Source organism: Hetaerina americana, unplaced genomic scaffold (genome assembly GCF_022747635.1).
Source record: "Hetaerina americana unplaced genomic scaffold, ioHetAmer1.1.p SCAF_120, whole genome shotgun sequence".
Classification (NCBI taxonomy): Eukaryota; Metazoa; Arthropoda; class Insecta; order Odonata; family Calopterygidae; genus Hetaerina; species Hetaerina americana.
The window spans coordinates 38,498-55,205 of NW_027286293.1; the positions used below are offsets into that span (position 1 = coordinate 38,498).

Genomic DNA, 16,708 nt, shown 5'->3' on the forward strand with positions numbered 1-16,708 from the left:
GGGGTTCGCCGGGAGAGCGCTTCGCTCTCTCCTATCAAACAAACCTTCGTGTTTTATAATGCAGTCTCATCGGTCACAACAAGAGGTCCAAATGTGATGGAACAATAATTACAATTAGCGGGCATGCAGAATTCCTGTCAGTTAGATTTTGTAGTCAGTCACTCGTCACAATGCACCTATCATAGTTTATGAAAATAATTAGCCGTAACGGAACATGTGATATGAATTCATTGAGGGGGAAAATTTTGAGCACGTAAATTTTCATTCACTTTATTTCATTATTCACTCGACGAATTGGGGATTTAAATATATTGCCGATGCTGCGAAGAAAAATGGTGAACGAATCATGAGGAATGGAAAATATATTTCTAATCCGTTTAGTCCGCACAGATTACTACATCCACATTCCTAATATTAGGAGTGCTAGGGTGCGAAGATCTTTCGCCGAGTGGATCCTTCCATGCTGAGTTGCTCCTCTCATTCAGACGAGACACCTTTCCTTCTCGCAGGGCTCGACTGAGGAGGAGTCGAAATGCACGCGTCGATGCGAGAGATGAGCATTCGCATGAGTGCGTCGCGACACCTGTCACCCTCGACGGCCCGTCTCCATTGGCCATCGACGCCCGAAGCCCCGCCTCGCCTTCCCCTCTCGCGACACCTGTTCACCTCGCCAAAGGGCGTCCGACCGAGTGACACCCCCGAGGCGCCATCTCGGAGCCACTATTCAAAAGGTATTACACGCACATCTACATATTGCCTTTCAAGCCGCCGTAGCGGCGTACGCTAGGAGGGGAGGGGACATTTGGTTGCCAGCTGCCGAGAGATATTTGCGAAACGGTCTTGAAATTTAGAAGACAGGTTACATTATATTGTCGAGTGGCTTGAGCCGCTATGGATGATGTTTTCCACTGCTGTGACTGCAAATCGTGTGCTGGGAAAAAGATTCCTCCCGTCTCCGGGTTGGATAGCCCGTGAGTCTTGACTTTATTTTTATCTCGGCTGAAAATGTGAAGAGGTTTAAGAAGCATTTCCTTGGTGTCGGCATTATACTGGTTATTTACATTTTTAAAGTAGTTTATTTTTGCATGCCAAGTGGATCCCATCCATGTTAATTAGCTCCTATGCAATTATTCTTTCGAATGCAATTCCAAAATTTTACGCGGAGACTGTATATGCGACTGCAGAAAAAGAAATATACTAATTGTTTGCCGTCTTGGACATAATTTACATTTTTTCCCAATGTTTTCACCTCCATTTTGTAAAAAGTACACCGTTAAATATTTGCTGCGAGCCGCCCTCCATCGAGATTAATTGGGCGGGGGAAGGGAGTGAAGTGAAAGCAGATGGAATAGGTGGTGTCAATGTAAGTTCGAGGATTCTTTGGTTCTCGCACTTTATTCGCGACCACAGCACAAAAAATAGCATATTTCCACTATGCGCTATCATGCTCACATATTTGTGGGGTTTACTCTAATTATAAAACCACGAGTAGAGTTGAACTGCTGCCACGCATTCTTACTTTGTTTTGCAGGATGGATGACGACGAAGAGATTGCATTGCAGTTTAACTACAAAGGATGAATAAAGCAATGGTTTTGACCGATTTCTATTATACAGCGGAATAACCAAGGTTTTGTAAATTGATAACGGTCAACACCACTTGCTCTAAGAATTGCAATTGAATTGTCGTCGAAAAATCTTTTACTTGTTGTGAATGCTCAAGAGCATGAGTTCCTGTCATTGTATCCTCCATTTTGAATTTTTCTTGGACTGCCATGAAAATGTAAAAAATGGCACTCAGATATACTTCTCATCATTACGTATTTTCAGTCCTTTGCTGAAGGACAACATTTCTTTCTTTTCCCAGGAGGGCCACAAATTGGGCGAGGGAGGCTCGCAGTATCGGACACTGCGACGTGGCTACAGAAGGGCGTCGCGAAAGAGTTGCACGGCGCTTTGCTACGCTGCGGAGTGTTGTGGCTGCGGCGCTCCGATGCACCGCTCCGCAATTGAAACCCAGCCGGGGATATTCGGGCGTCGCTGCCACCTGGAGCGCATACCGGGCCTGTCCCCGAGCGAATCAAAACGCCATACCACGATCTCACAATGCTTTCCCCTCCGGCTGGGTGGCGCTGCCATAAACCCTTTTGTGTACCCTAAGCCTAGCCTGGCCAATCGTCGCGCGACCGTTTGAAGGAAGAGGTGGTCCGATACCCCACACTCCCCTGCCCGCCACCCCTTGCCTTGGCACGTCGGGAGAGAGGAGGACGGGGCGTCGACTCAAACACACGAAAACCTCCGCTCCCTCCCCCTCCTCGTAATCTCCCCATCCACCACGCCTACCCCCGCCCCTCTCACACCCTGCGAAAAAGGTGGTCGAGTAGAGAGAGGGCCGGGGGTCCGAGGAGGGGGGACACACAGGGGTGTGGGGGAAGGAAGGCAGGCGGGAGTCAGATGCCGCCGCGCCGCCGCCGAGGGAAGCTCGACGCCGACCGCCCGCCACCGACCTCGGACGACGACCACCGTGACCCACAACCGCCGCCGCTCCCGCCGCCGCCGACCGCCGCCCCCGCCGAGAAACCATGGAACTCCGCGTGGCCCTCCTCGCGCTCGCCACCCTCTCCTTGGCTCCGCGGGCCCCATGCCACGGTCCGCCCGCCTGGGCGCCGCCGTTCGTCCCGCCGCGGCCCGGCGCCCTTTCGTCCTCCTCCTCCGGCCCGCGAGTCTTGCTGGACGCACTCCGGATCCGTCCCAGCGGCTCGGGCCGACCGGCCGCCCCGCCTAGGCACATGCGGGAGCTCTACGAGGTGCTGGTGGCGGGGCGCGTGGCGGCTGTTGACGGCGCGCCAGACGCAGCGGTCGCCGTCCGGAGCACCGCTCCCCTCACCGGTGAGTGGCGCCCCATGGCCCCCAAAAGAAATAAGCGCTCTATCGGTGACTTTTTTGCTGGTGTCGTATGTTGGTCACAGACAACAATAGACTCGGGATAAGTCCAGCTCTTGGTGATATTCTGAAATCAAGTTGGTACGATAAATTGTGGAATTGCTTTCTGTGTCTGAACTAGTGGAGATTTTTGTTTGTGGTCAACCAATGATCGGTCAATTTTAGTACATATTTTTTGTTAGCAATATGCCTGGATAATCTTCCTGGACTATATAGACGGATGCATGGAAGTTATTCCTCTACAAACAACGTATTATTTTGCAATGAATTGTATCGATTCATATTTTGCGTTTTGTCACCCGGGGCAGCTATTTGTTTGCTCTTGTCAGAAATCCGTAACTAGCGACTATTTTAAATTACAAATAATGAAATTCCAAACAAAAATGCCATGCATTGTGGAAGAATATACGAAGGGAATGTACTGACGGAGTTCCGTCTTAGGTAGTCTTAATTGTCGGAAGATCGTCTCAGATCAATTTGCTTGAGGCAAATATGCTTCTTGATATTTTTAACTTCTGTTAAAATGTAGCAAATTCTGTCCACAAAACTTACCAAATCACTGACTTTTACATTTGCGGGATGTATTCATATTAAATTTGTAAATCGTTGGTCATGTCATAGTGCAAACTCCACATTATGTAGGTTTTGAGATAGTTTTTACGTGAAGCTCTGAAAGCATGGACACTTGTGTTTATTTCATCTATATTTCCAGGGGAAACTATTTTCGAACTTTTGTTAATATTTGGCGTCCAACAACTATGCGCTTTGTATTCAGTGGCATGGAGTAATTTTGTCATCATTTCAAGAAATGTTTGTTCTACAGCGCTGGCTGAGTTTATAAGTGAATAAACCGGTTCTTACTGGATCATAAGCCACGGAAATATTCTATTCATTATGCTATGGCTCAGAGTGGCCATTGGCTCTTTAGACAATAGGCGATGGCAAAATATAGCCCTGAATTAATTTTATAGATACCTGAGTAAAGATATGATTTGACGGTTATCATGCTAATGTGAATGTTGAAAGGTATGATGTGATTTTTCCTAGTAAAATACGTGAAACGTTTCACCGACGCAGAAAGATAGTTATCAAAATTCTCTTCCTCCAATCTGGATATTTGAATCGGTCGTAGACTCCAAACTGGGGGTCGTAGCTTGTTCGAGGGCTCGGATATTTTATTCAGGCATGCGATGCGTAATTTGGTCGGTCTCATCGAAGAGTCAGATAAAGCGTTCAAGGATTGTACGTATACTAACAAGCGCGAGAATAATTACATTTTGCGGATACGAGAAACAGCATTCTATTCATGTCCATAGAAGGATGCCTAACTTCTCCCGTTTGAGAATGGCACACATCCTAGGGTATCAATAATAGTACCTGCTTCAATGAAGTATATAGTAAGTTTTCCGCGGAGCAGCGTCGTCCACCTGTACTCTTTAATATTTAAAAAACTCAAATAATCGGAATGATCTGACCGTCTTATTTGATTAACACATTATGAGAAACGGCAGGAAGTTACGGGCTGTCATTTCGTACACGTTGCGACGCAAATTACATGTTTTACTTATTCCTGAATGGGCGTCTTCGGTCAGGATCCTGTCGCCGATCCTGCGCCTGTGATGTGCCTTGAATATCGCTTCCCCAAAATAGCATCCTAATATCTTATTTTGCATTATATTTTGACTGAATTTTTTTAAAAGAAAATCGAAGGAATTCCCATGCAAAAATAATTTAAGAAATGGGAGGGCGTTTACCCCTGCTGATTGATATTTGAGGCTGACAAAACTATTTTGATTCTGTATTTACAAGAAGGTGGAGAGCACACTTGAAGAACTCCGTATGAAGTTGGATTGGTTGTGCTAAGTCTTTGGATTCGCTAAGGATACAGAGATGTGCTAAGGTTTTCGATTAACCTGTCCAATGGAGCGATTCCATTAAACGGCTCTGCGGCGACAGCACTCTCTTCTGCGGGATGTCCTTCAAATTATTTCGCTATTAATCGAAGAGATTCGAGTGAAGAAAAATGTAGAAATTTTGCTAATTAGCTTCCACAAATAGTCGACATGATTGATATTTTATCAATAAATATGCCGCTGAAGACATCGAAGAATTTGTACATTCACTGTAGACGAGCTATTACTGATTTTGAAAGCAATAGAAATTACTCATAAGTCAATATAGCATTTGTTAAATGAATGACAATGTTACTTACAATTTTCTTTATTTTTCATGATCAAGCTTACCCACATGTGAAACCGGAGAGCGTGCAATCACGCGGTATTATTTGTTAACTACAGCCAAAGAGACAGAGTCATATTTTTTTATTTTAATCTTTAAATAGTTGAAAAATACTGCAATTTAGTGCTCATTAGGCGCTACTCATTTAAGCGCCAAGATAATTGCTATTTAAGACAGAATAGCGGGATGTAAACCAAGTGCAATCCTCCTTTGCTCTGAGGGAAACCAAAAGCAATGGTTCTTAATAGAACCGAGGAAAAAGAAATTATTCGACGGAACCGGAAACCTTAATGAACGAAATATTTTAAGCTCAAACTTGCAGACTTTTTGTACTAGAAAGAGACATGAATATTCCAATGTCTGAGTAAACAGATATTGGTAATAAAATAAATCAACTTAAGCCGATGGGGTACCCAAGCAGTGGATTTAGAAAATTTTAATTCCTTTTTTAACAATGATAAAGCATGCAGTTTTCGCTTATGGATATTTTTACCACCACCATCCCACAAAAATCCCGTTTAAATTAGATTCATCTCTTTGATACATTTATAAGGACTTGGCTGTGTACTGATGCGAGGCATATAGCGCCTAGGGAATGAGGTTTCACTCTTGACTCCGCGGTCGCTGCTTGATAAATCCGTGGGGAAGCACAGTGGAGTTCAACCCCGTTTCATACTCCCCTTACCAGCTACTATTAATTCCCAAGTATTCACATGGTCATTGACCAACTCCTTTTTTTTTGACGTTTTCGATTTTTTTTATTAAGTCGTCACTGGAAAAAGAAAAATAATTCGTAAAACATGGAACCCAGTTGTAATTTATATTCAATGGAGACATGCTGGCATACCGTAAGTCTTTTCACAACATTGAACAGTTCTCGTGCATTCGACCCGAATCGGTATCATATTCGCATGACCCAAATATCACGTTAAAAATACGGTCGACGGCAAAGTGCGTTTGCTCTGTTTGACTACAACCTTTTCGGGGACGCTGCGTCCGTGGTACACGGCCCTAAGAGAGCTTAAGAGGGAGAAGTATGAATCGATACTGGATTTCGGTCTCCAATAGACTTCATGCTGGAGCTAGGTGATTGATGTAAACGCGAATAAATCCACATTTATCCGTATTTTCAAGATGATTGAAATGCCGTTGATTTACTTCAAATGTATATTTTCAGATAAATTCAACTCGACAATTTTAAATTACCTTTAGTATGTCTTAGGGTGTGTCATCGGTTAAAAATTTTCCGGCGCAAAAATAATTCCTCCTCGGCAATAAAAATAGATAAATAAGCTTAGTAACTGATGTCGTGATAATGAGCTGGAGATACGAATCACGGAAGCATAGTTGGTCTCCTCACTGGCGATTGTTTTCTTCGTGATTTATTCTCAGGAATGGCCGTAAACGTGAGTTCTTACTTCACGGCGATCTTTCCAGCCGTCATCTGTGGTCGTGGGATCAATTCAAAGAGTTAGTAAAACAATCCAATCAGAATTGAAGGCGTAATTCCGTTCCTCATCAGGAATGTCGCGAGCGGACAGCGGTGTGGCTCACCAAGTGCTAGTGGGTGCAATAAAATGAACGGCATTGATGACAGTGCCATAATTGGGAACGAGATACTACTTACAAGACAAAAAATATGTGCGAGAGGCGTGGAATGGAGGAAAATAATCACGGAGAGTGGCAAACACGAGGAGGGGTCGGGTTCATTTTGATATTGTGCAGCTCTTTCCGCTTCAATGGAACTGTTCCACGATTGCGTTTCCCTTCTCTAGGGCGTAGGTAATGAATAGTTACTGGAGTGGACCATTCACTTCCCATCCACGCCTCCCGTCAATACGTATCAAGTCGCTCTTTGCCGATTGCCATTCTGCCGGGCTTCCTCCCGCAAATCGATGCTCCTTTTCGGAGGAAATGGAATCCTTTGACTCAATTCGACTCCGCATTACAATTATTTCCGCGGTGCGTGAGTTTTTAATCATTCTTCTGCCATTTATCGTTTTTTTCTGTCTCCTCCCACGGGCCGTGTTCCATCGTGAAAGGAAACATTATGAGTTCCTCGACGCGTGTTAATTTACGGTGAAATTTCTTTTCGGCAGCAATGAAATGGTTATTCCAAATTATTTGCCGTTTTTTTCCTATCCGGATGTCCTCCCACTGCGCGCGTTTGGCCGGCGGCGGCCCTCCTCGGTCCCGCCTCCTCGGTCCCGTTCGCTCCCGGGCTCCCGATTGTTTCTTTTTCACCCCCCAGAGGGACGGGAGGGAAATCTTCCCCTAACCCCCCTTGTCCTCCCCCATCCGCAACCCCCCTCGGCCGCCCGCCCCCCCTCCACCACTCTGTCGCCCCCGCTCCGTCCCGGATTACACCCTCCGCCCCGCGATGGCCCAAATCGGATTACGCCCACTGTGGCGGCGGCGTCGGCCGGCGGGCCGCAGGGGTGGCGGCCGCAGCCCCCACTCCACCCCCTGGCATATCATTCGGGGACGGGTGGCGTCCCAACCTCCTTCCCCCATCCAAACTCTCCCCTTCCGTCCCATGATCGCACGTCGACGGTGCTCATAGAAGAAGAAAAAAGCGGCATAGCGCTCCACTTGCCCACATTTTAATTTGCGCTCTTGCTCCCGGCTGCAAACGGAAAGTGCCTCGGGAAAATATCTTCTCCGTGCCGCAGGAGACCTTTGTTCGCATTTCCCCGATGACTTCATTCATTTTTCACGCAGACGAGTAACTTTCTCCCTCGAGAGCATTGCTCTGTGGTGCTTGACGTCCCATTATCAGATTTCACTTCCGTGCTATCAAAAACGAACTGATCGATAAATTAAGATCAAAATTCTACATTTTGACAGAATTTTGATACCTTCTTGACGGAAGCCGTTATTATTTGATTAGCTGCCATGGAAAACCGGCGATTTTACTGATCCCTTTCTGGAACTTAGAGAAGGTATGGAAAACAAAGATTGAAATTCATATGCATAATTTTATGATACTGTTTAAAAAAATATTTTAAACGAAATTTGATATTTTTGTTTTACTGATTCTTACTCACTTCTGGGGAGGCATATATTTTCCGTCGACCGCTTTGATAGAGTGAGAAAATAGGATCTCAAATTATGTGAAGATACATTTGAAAATATTTGAATATCCAAGGGAATATCAATGCTATATTCTAATTATCGTAAATAACAAGAAAAAAAAACTGTATGGATTCCTGTATGGATTGGAAAGGGGTTTATTATTCCGCGAACTAAATCAAAAGAAACCTTACAATATTGATCTTCACTGAGAACAACTTTTTTCTCGTCAGCATTCTCAATTGATTCTACTAGTTCCGATGGCTATAATAAATATTGTTTGCTTCTTGCTTATAAGTAATGTTTAATTATTTATCCACGTACTGGATATCTTTTCTTTTTTGGTTCAAATTAATAGGCTAGTAATGAAAGAAGATTTTATCTTCGCCAATTTTTTTTCCGGGAGTAATTTGAGATCTCGATCAGCGTAGATTGAGAAATATGGAATGTGGTATTAATTAACCTTTTTACAGGAGGGGTGAGCTTTGATGAAAGAAATAGTAATAATAATAACTAAATGATTATATATTTTGTTATTTAAAACTGCACGATACTCTATATTCTTAATGCGACTCTTTGACTCGCGTCTATTTCGTCGCAATGGTCCGAGAAACAGCCGCTTGGGCCTTGCGCGGGATTCGCGGGAAAATTGGCGATCCACCGGTATCAATAACTAAGAGAACAGGAAACTGTGGAGGGGAGAAAGATTTCACTCAATGCGCTCGCGTTTCCATTTGCGTACGTTTTGATGGTTGTGGTCGTGGATCGCGGTGGGATGAAAAAATTAACTTCATGATTCCGTCCGTTGGGTAGTGAAGCAGTTTTCGCTTGCCTCAGGCATCTCCTGGATGTTCGACGCAGTACGGAGATTGGATTATCCATTTCACGAGTGGAATTGGCTGTGCTTGATTTGTAAAACGGCATATCTTTGCCCTGATACTAATTTAGCTTCGAGTCTACTTGCCTCCAGAGGCTTACCTCCAAGTTCTTCAATATCATTCTGATCCTTTGTGCTGCTTTGAAGCATGTATTTTAGTGCCGAGCGGTTCTGCGACAAATTTTGTTCAACTCTTGAATCGGCATTTTCGGAAATGAATCTCATGCGCTCGCCGTACAGTCGGTGTGCTTTTTAAATAAAACGAGAAGTCTGATTTCTTCTCACGTTTTCCCATCCCTATGTTTAGTAACCATTCCTTTCACAAATGTCCTCTTCTTTTTGTCAGCTGGTACTTTAAAATCGTGCTTTTTTCCGTGTTATTTCCTTTCTGAGAGTGATTTTCTATTATTACAGTGATGAGAAACGCTCCTTCCTCCAATCCATAGAGTTTGCTTCGCTTGTGTTGGTTTGTTTTTGTTTGGTCGGTCGATCTTTTTCTAAGGAAGTAAATTGTCCTAAATTTGAAGATATTAAATTATAGTTAATATTCTGTGCACCATGCTACAGTGCAAAATGGTTAGCTTTATTTTATGAATTAAGTTTTTTAACGAATTTATGTTATACTTTTTTTTCAACTCATTTGGATAAATCTAAAACCGTTTACACAGCCATCGGCTCTTTTTCGAAGAGCTTTGGGTTTTGGCCTCGCAAAATTGGATACCAATTTGTGACCTAGACCGTGTGATCTTTTCAATACGAGAATTTGGAGGAAAGTAGTCTCGAGAGTGCTTAACGTGGGACCACAGCTTGAGGTAAAAGTATAGTTTGATCAAAAAGAAAAATTACTTGGAGAGAGAAGGAAATGAAAGCGGGGGAAATAGTATTAGGGAGCAAAAGGGGCGGAAGGGAAGGGGAATTGCGGAGTTAGTTTGGACCAGCTTAATCTAACTAAGAAAGTGTGCTTGTAAATTAATTTAACCTAATTTAAGAACTTTTCCGTTTCCTTTTCATCGAATGCAAGGTGATGCTGGAATTGAAATTGAAGCATGAACGTTAACGCACCCATATCATTGTTTCGGTCGGAAGAAGCAAAATTGGGAACCTATGACAATCTCATATGAATTGCTACTCTCACCAATCCTTGAACCCTTTCGTTGCTGACAAAGTTCCAGTTCTGCAACCAAACTGTTACGAATGTTGAATTTTGGTTTGCAAAATTGCTTTTAGGACTCAATGAACTCGAATCAGAGAGATATCACCTCTTTATACAACTGACCATCGGAGTTCTCTCTTGTCGCCTCACCCTATATCCTCTACGGGAAGATGGCATCAAATTATATTATATAGCGGCCTCAGGACGCGATAAGAATTACTTATCACTGAAGAAGGGTGCCGACGGAATGAGGCTAATACCATCAGATCTTTTGGGAAAAAATGATCGTTGATTTTATTGGTCGCTGCTGCCATCGGAAGCTAGCGCGAAGTTTGTCCTCCCCAATGACGTGCCTCCACACCTCAGCTGCTCGTAGCTTACTTGAGCAACATACACCTCTGGCTGTTATTTCAACCCCTCTCACATTTTAAATGAAGCACAGCGATTCTTGACAAAGACGCATTAATATCATTGTCTATATTATTTGATATCTCCCATTCGATGGGGAAATATCACCGTTAACAAGGAGCATTTCCCAACGAAGATGCTGAATATGAAGTAGCATTGGAAATCCTGATCAGGCCTCCACTTTTATATTATTAAATTGATACGATAGGTGTAGTATTGATTATTTACTCGTCAATTATACTTGAAGATGTATTATATTCCACGCTGCTTCTTCCCTGTACATTAGTTGTAATTTTTCCTGTACTCAGCTTATGCTAACTGTTGTTACAGTGAACAATCACGATAACAGATCTGAGTGCTTCATATTGTTTTATCCTTATTAACTGAGATAATTTTTTTTCACTTCTGTTACTCAATTAGGTAATAACGGAAAACATAGTGTATTTCTATCAGGGGAGAATGCTTGAAATGCTACTTCTACTTCATCTCCTAGCATTTGGCGTGGTACAACCACGGGGAGATGATATAGAAATAATATTTTTATTTTACTCTCAGAAGATACCTTTTTACGGTAAGTTTGTTTAATGGAATATTTTGGCGAATTCTCACAATGAAGGCCCCTCTACGCTGGCGTGTTAAAAAATACGATGCAGGACATCCGATTTCGGGAGTTTGTCAGAGCGTTCAGATCACAGGTGGCGTCGTCTCAATTGTACATCCGCTCAAGTAAGTCAGTGAGAAAGTGAAAATCATGTCGTCTTACACCACTGACCCTAATCTCTCTAAAAGCCTGTTACTGAACTTCGCAAAACTCATTAATCTGAGGAACTTTGAGTACCTATGAAAACCATTTGCCCAGATATGTCAAAAGTCATTTGTCAAGGCTCTTCGATGTCTCTTAGATGGAGCGGCACCCGTTGTCCGCTCTATTTCCTTCGTTTTAGAGGAGGGCCTGATCATAAAAGGGAATAAGAAAATATTTTCATTCATTTTGATTTTAATATACGAGGAATTGGTGAAAAATTCCTTCAATTCCACACTGCGTGTGAACACTATGCATCGCATTAGGGCACCATAGATAGAAGTTCACGATCTCACCTAGTTGGATGAATTTTGCATTGGCCGACATGGGTGGCGTGCGCCTGCTTCTTTCCTTCTGGGTTTCTACCGCGATGAAATGCTTGGGCCGGCACTGCCGAGGAAAGGAGCGGCAAATAACGTAACCTCCACTGCATCCACTCTTAACTAACATTCATTGATTCCCTTTCATATCCGCATTTCAAGAGTAGATTACCCTTTCTCCGCGACGGATTCTCGACGAAGATCCGGTTTATTGCTCCCTTTCCTGTCGTGACGTCGAACTTCTGACCTACCGCAAGATAACGATTCAATAGAACAAGCCTCCGAAGAGTGAATGGGGAAATCTATTTTTCAGCGACTGGATTTGAGATATCAGATGGCGCCTCGGTGGATGGAGCCAGCACCCTAGGAGTGTGAATGGTTCAAAAACTTTATATAGTTATTAGGTCTACATCACGATAGAGGCAGAAACTGACGTTTGATTCCCACCTAGTTACTCGCCGAAGCATAGCATAACAATTGCATAGCTAATCGATCCCGATAGTTCGTCAATTGCAGAACTCAAGAGATAGCGAGGGAAATGAGCTCTGCTAGAGAAGTCTTCAAAGTTCTACGGTATACTCTCCTCTGTCCCCCAAGTTCATGACCATAGCGTGCGAAATTAGACAACGGTGAGCATCCTTTCCCTCGAAGAGTATTGCGTTATCTGCAGCAAATGTGTTTCCCCCCGTCATTACCGAGCAAAGTCATTCCCCTTTATCAGTGCTCAGCTCTCGCGGAAATTCACTTCGGGTATGCGAGGCGTCCACTGCATCATTCTTAATACGGCAGGTGTTGGGAAATTTTGCCTTGCTTTGAAATTTCTATCGTAGTACTGGCTGTCTCGGTGAGCCAATGGCCATGGGGTGAGAACGTTGTCTCGGTGGATCCCTTTTCACTTGGAACCAAGGGAAAAGAGTCCCTTGAAAGATGCCCTAGTACCCGTTTCTCAAATATGCCGGTGAATTTATAAGTTCTGGACGTACGGAGTTAAATAATTGTAATATCGGTGGATTATTTTTTTACTCGCCTTCATTTCATATCGTAGTGTGCCAGTTGGAAACTACGAGGGTCATCCGGAAAGTAGTACCCGTTCGTGCCGCATGAAGTGCTGACGACGCGAGTAGCCGCTGGACGAGGTCAGATAGCTTCAGTGGCTTGTCTGCCTTCTCTGAGCCAAGTTGCGTGACGCTAGCATTGCCTGTGTTGTTTCTGTGATTGTTTACAATGTTTAAAAAAATTGAGAACGCCGCCAGTTGTGAAGTGAGGGCAGTGATTAAATTCCTCAATGCAAGAAACGTTCGCCCATGTGATATTCATCGCCAATTAAAGGAGGTGTATGGAGACAATGTAATGGACGAGTCGTCTGTTCGGCGGTGGTGTCGCAACTTCAACATGGGGAGGGGGAACACACACGACGATGAGCGTTCGGGGAGACCGTCTGTCATTACAGACCAACTGGTGAGCTCAGTTGACGAATTCGTGAGGAACGATCGGCGCGTCACAATTGATGACATCTGTGAGCATTTTCCCAATGTTTCTCGAACAATTGTTCATGAAATTGTTAAACACCATCTGCATTATGCAAAAATTTGTGCAAGATGGGTCCCTCGCGTATCTCAATGAGCTGGCGGCGAAGGACTATGCAGCAGGAATACAGAAACTTGTCACACGTTATGACAAATGCCTTAATTTGCTTGGAGATTATGTTGAGAAGTAGTTTAAAGTATCCTCTTTCAAATAAAATTTTTTATGTTTGTTAATATTTACTTTTGTGTCTTTATTTCACGAACGGGTACTACTTTCCGGATGACCCTCGTATTTGATCACATTGGAAGCTGTTTTCAGAAAAATTGTGATTGGGCTTGTAGCTTTCGGAACGGCTCCAAGTTTGCAGAGATTCCTTCATCGTCCTCACTCGGCCCACATCAAGGGAGCTCTCGCCCGGGCGGTCGGACTACATGACGAGTGCGGGCCCACCGATGCCAATATGCTCGCTTCATTTCAATATTTCCTTTCATCGGACGAGCGGACCTTTGAATTCAGAAACACAGCCCAAGTCCTGGGGGGGGGGAGCGTTTTCCCTTGTTAAACCCCGGCATTAAGTGGCTTCTTCTCGCGGGGGGACGGTAATATTTCATTTCTAGCCGTATTCGCACGCTCCGGGACCCACGGACCGCATTGGCACGGGTGGCACGCGAGCAGCAACCGCGGCTTCTCCTTACTTTGGTGCGGGTCAACTCCCAAAGCTCGGGTGCGGAAGCCCTCCCGGGGCCATCTTAGGGAAACTAAATCCGGGTGGCTCCCGTGGTGCGCTGCCCATTGTGGGAAGGAGGGTATCGGGGATAGCCTCTCGCACCGCCAGCGACTTCTTAGAGGAGGTACGACGCGGCGGCACCCGCGGTGGAAGCCCCGGCTCACGTGCCCCACTAGTCCTCACCTTCCAAGTCCCTTCGCCCCGATTCCACCACCTAAGTACCCACCTCCGGACGAGCGCCAGACGCTTTATTATTTTTTATTTATTGAACGCGCCATCGCCGTATAGTGGAAAGCACAGTGGGAAAGGAAGTTCTTTCCGTCTTGAATTTTAGTTCCCAACCCTTGACATTTACAATGGAAAGTGCTAGTAGCGCGGTGATCTATGTTCTGCATATTTGCGAAGAAAGTGTGAAGTGAAACACGGATCTCCAAGGAGGGATACAAAATGTAAAAGATTCGGCTGTGTTCTGACAAAGAATTGTATTGGTATATTCTCTCGTAATTATTTTCCTTGACAGTTGCCCTGCTCCTCTGACTTCTCTTGCTCCTACAAGCTTCGTAAATGAAGCGGGGGATGTATTTGTGAAAGGTTTGGCTATATTAGTGAAGATTTTATGATGTATTTGTAAATTATTTGGCTATAATAGTGAAGATTTTATAAACATTTAGATTTTATTAAATCCTCATTGTCAAAGCAAAATCGTCCACAAACCCGTCCTCTATTTCCGACATTGTTATCAGGGAAACAATCGAGCATGTACGGAAAATGATAATGAAAATAACATTTAAAAATAAAAAGTTCCATTGAATTTACTTTTATAAAAGATGTCAAAAATTGTGCTACGTTCAAGTTATTCATGGTAATAACATCCCAGTGAGATGGATTACCAGCTTTTCAGTTGATTATTGCGGATTTTTCATAGAGGACCCAGCACCGAGTTACAGAGGTAAAGCAAGAGCTAGTTGGGATATGTATTCCTTGCTTACGTAGGTGAACATGCTGATGGTGGAAGCGAGGCATCTCAACCACGCCCCCCGTCTCCCCCCGTGGTTAGGGAAAACGTGTCCGTTCCGCGGAACGGGCGGGCGCGACTGTGCCCAACCGGGATTCGGGCGGGATCCGTGGACGGATGGAGGCCAGCTTGCGCCGCGGCGGTCTCACCTCTCTCGGGAAATCGATCGAAGAAGCGGCAGGATCGCGATCGAAGTGATCGAAGCGATCGAAACCTTCGATTTCGAATTTCTTGCGATGAAAACGATATTCATTTGGAAAAGGAACTTCGTCAGATTTCGGTTCAACCTTTTTACTTAATTTATGCGTTGTATACACGATGAGAGTTTGATATATGGTGTTAGGAGTATGTTTTCTAAATAGTAAGTAATAATCCAACTTTGAAATTCCGCAGTCTATCGCGGGTATCGGGATAGTGCTGTGGCAAACGTACTCACTTACCACCCCGAGGGACCGGGTTCGAATCCCAGAGGTGGGAGATATTTTTCTGTGGTATCTCGATCCGTATTTGAGGGGTTTTGTGGAGAGCACTTTGAGTGCGTACTCCGTCCGTCGGATGGGATCTTAAGCTGCGGACCCTTTTGGCGCCTTTTGTCAAGAGTTGGCTAATGCCGACGCCGGGTTTCTCTACACCGTTCATCCTTCCATGTCCATCCCTAATGGCGCAAATTTCCTCAGCTGTCGGTCGCCTCCCCTAAATACTACTACTACTACGCAGGCGTGGTCCACCGCAAGAACGAAAAAACGCGAGCCTGGGTATGATCGTGTTTAGTAGCCTCCTCGTGTGTTGTGGGATCCGACTCTCATTTGAAAATAAACACATCAAAATAATTATATCGGTCTTCTTATTGCAGTTGAATGCTATTCGTGTAACTTGGGAGATGATTCATTTTTTACAGCTTTCTTATTCGGCCATGAAATGCTCGAGGTATTCGTATAACTTGGTCAACGTCAGCGCCCAAGAAGAGGAATGGTAGGACTTCATTGGCGACGAGAGGCACATGCAAATGTTGGGAGGAAGAAAGATGGTACAATGAGAATGGAAAAAGGAAAGGATATCGTCGTAGACACACGAATGAAGAAACCTTGTGGCATGTGAAACAGATACTTTGAGGATTAGTAGTGCGATATTTAGAGGATGATTAGTTAAAAAGGAAAGGTGACGTAAGGCCTGTAGTACCGCACAGAATATTCAGATTGATATTGTAGGAATTTAGTTGTTGATTGCCTTCAATTAGTGGAAATCAAAGAGGAACCAAAAGCATATACATTTTATGTGGTAGCAGGTGTTCATAAAGTAGAGCGTATACATGACCTACTAGTTAAGGTAAATAGAAACTTTCTTGAAAGAAAGCACTGAAATAGTGATGTCTGTGAAAAATGGGGTGAGATGAAAGAGGGGGGGCAGAAAAGGGGAAGAGAAAATGGTACTTCATAAGAGGAGGGATTTAACATTAAATTAGCAATGCTGAAACATCATCCAATTTCAACTCGAAATAACATCTCCTCATAGCTTTGGATTCGAATATTTATTTCCCCAGTGTTTGTTTGGCGACGCCCGGATGCTTTAAGGCAGCGACGCATATGACCCCAGCTTTTTCTCCCCAAGCTCCTCATAAAGGCGTTCC

The 16,708-nt window shown here is 44.2% G+C and overlaps 1 protein-coding gene across 1 annotated transcript in view; it reads left to right on the top strand.

Moving 5' to 3' along the window:
• The first annotated feature begins 2,810 nt into the window (after positions 1-2,810).
• Positions 2,811-16,708, top strand: part of LOC139685925 (uncharacterized) — a 143,496-nt gene continuing 129,598 nt past the window's right edge. Inside the window, exon 1 of the mRNA XM_071583056.1 lies at positions 2,811-2,888. The gene's annotated coding sequence lies outside the window, so the exon portion shown is untranslated. The remainder of the gene's footprint in view (positions 2,889-16,708) is intronic.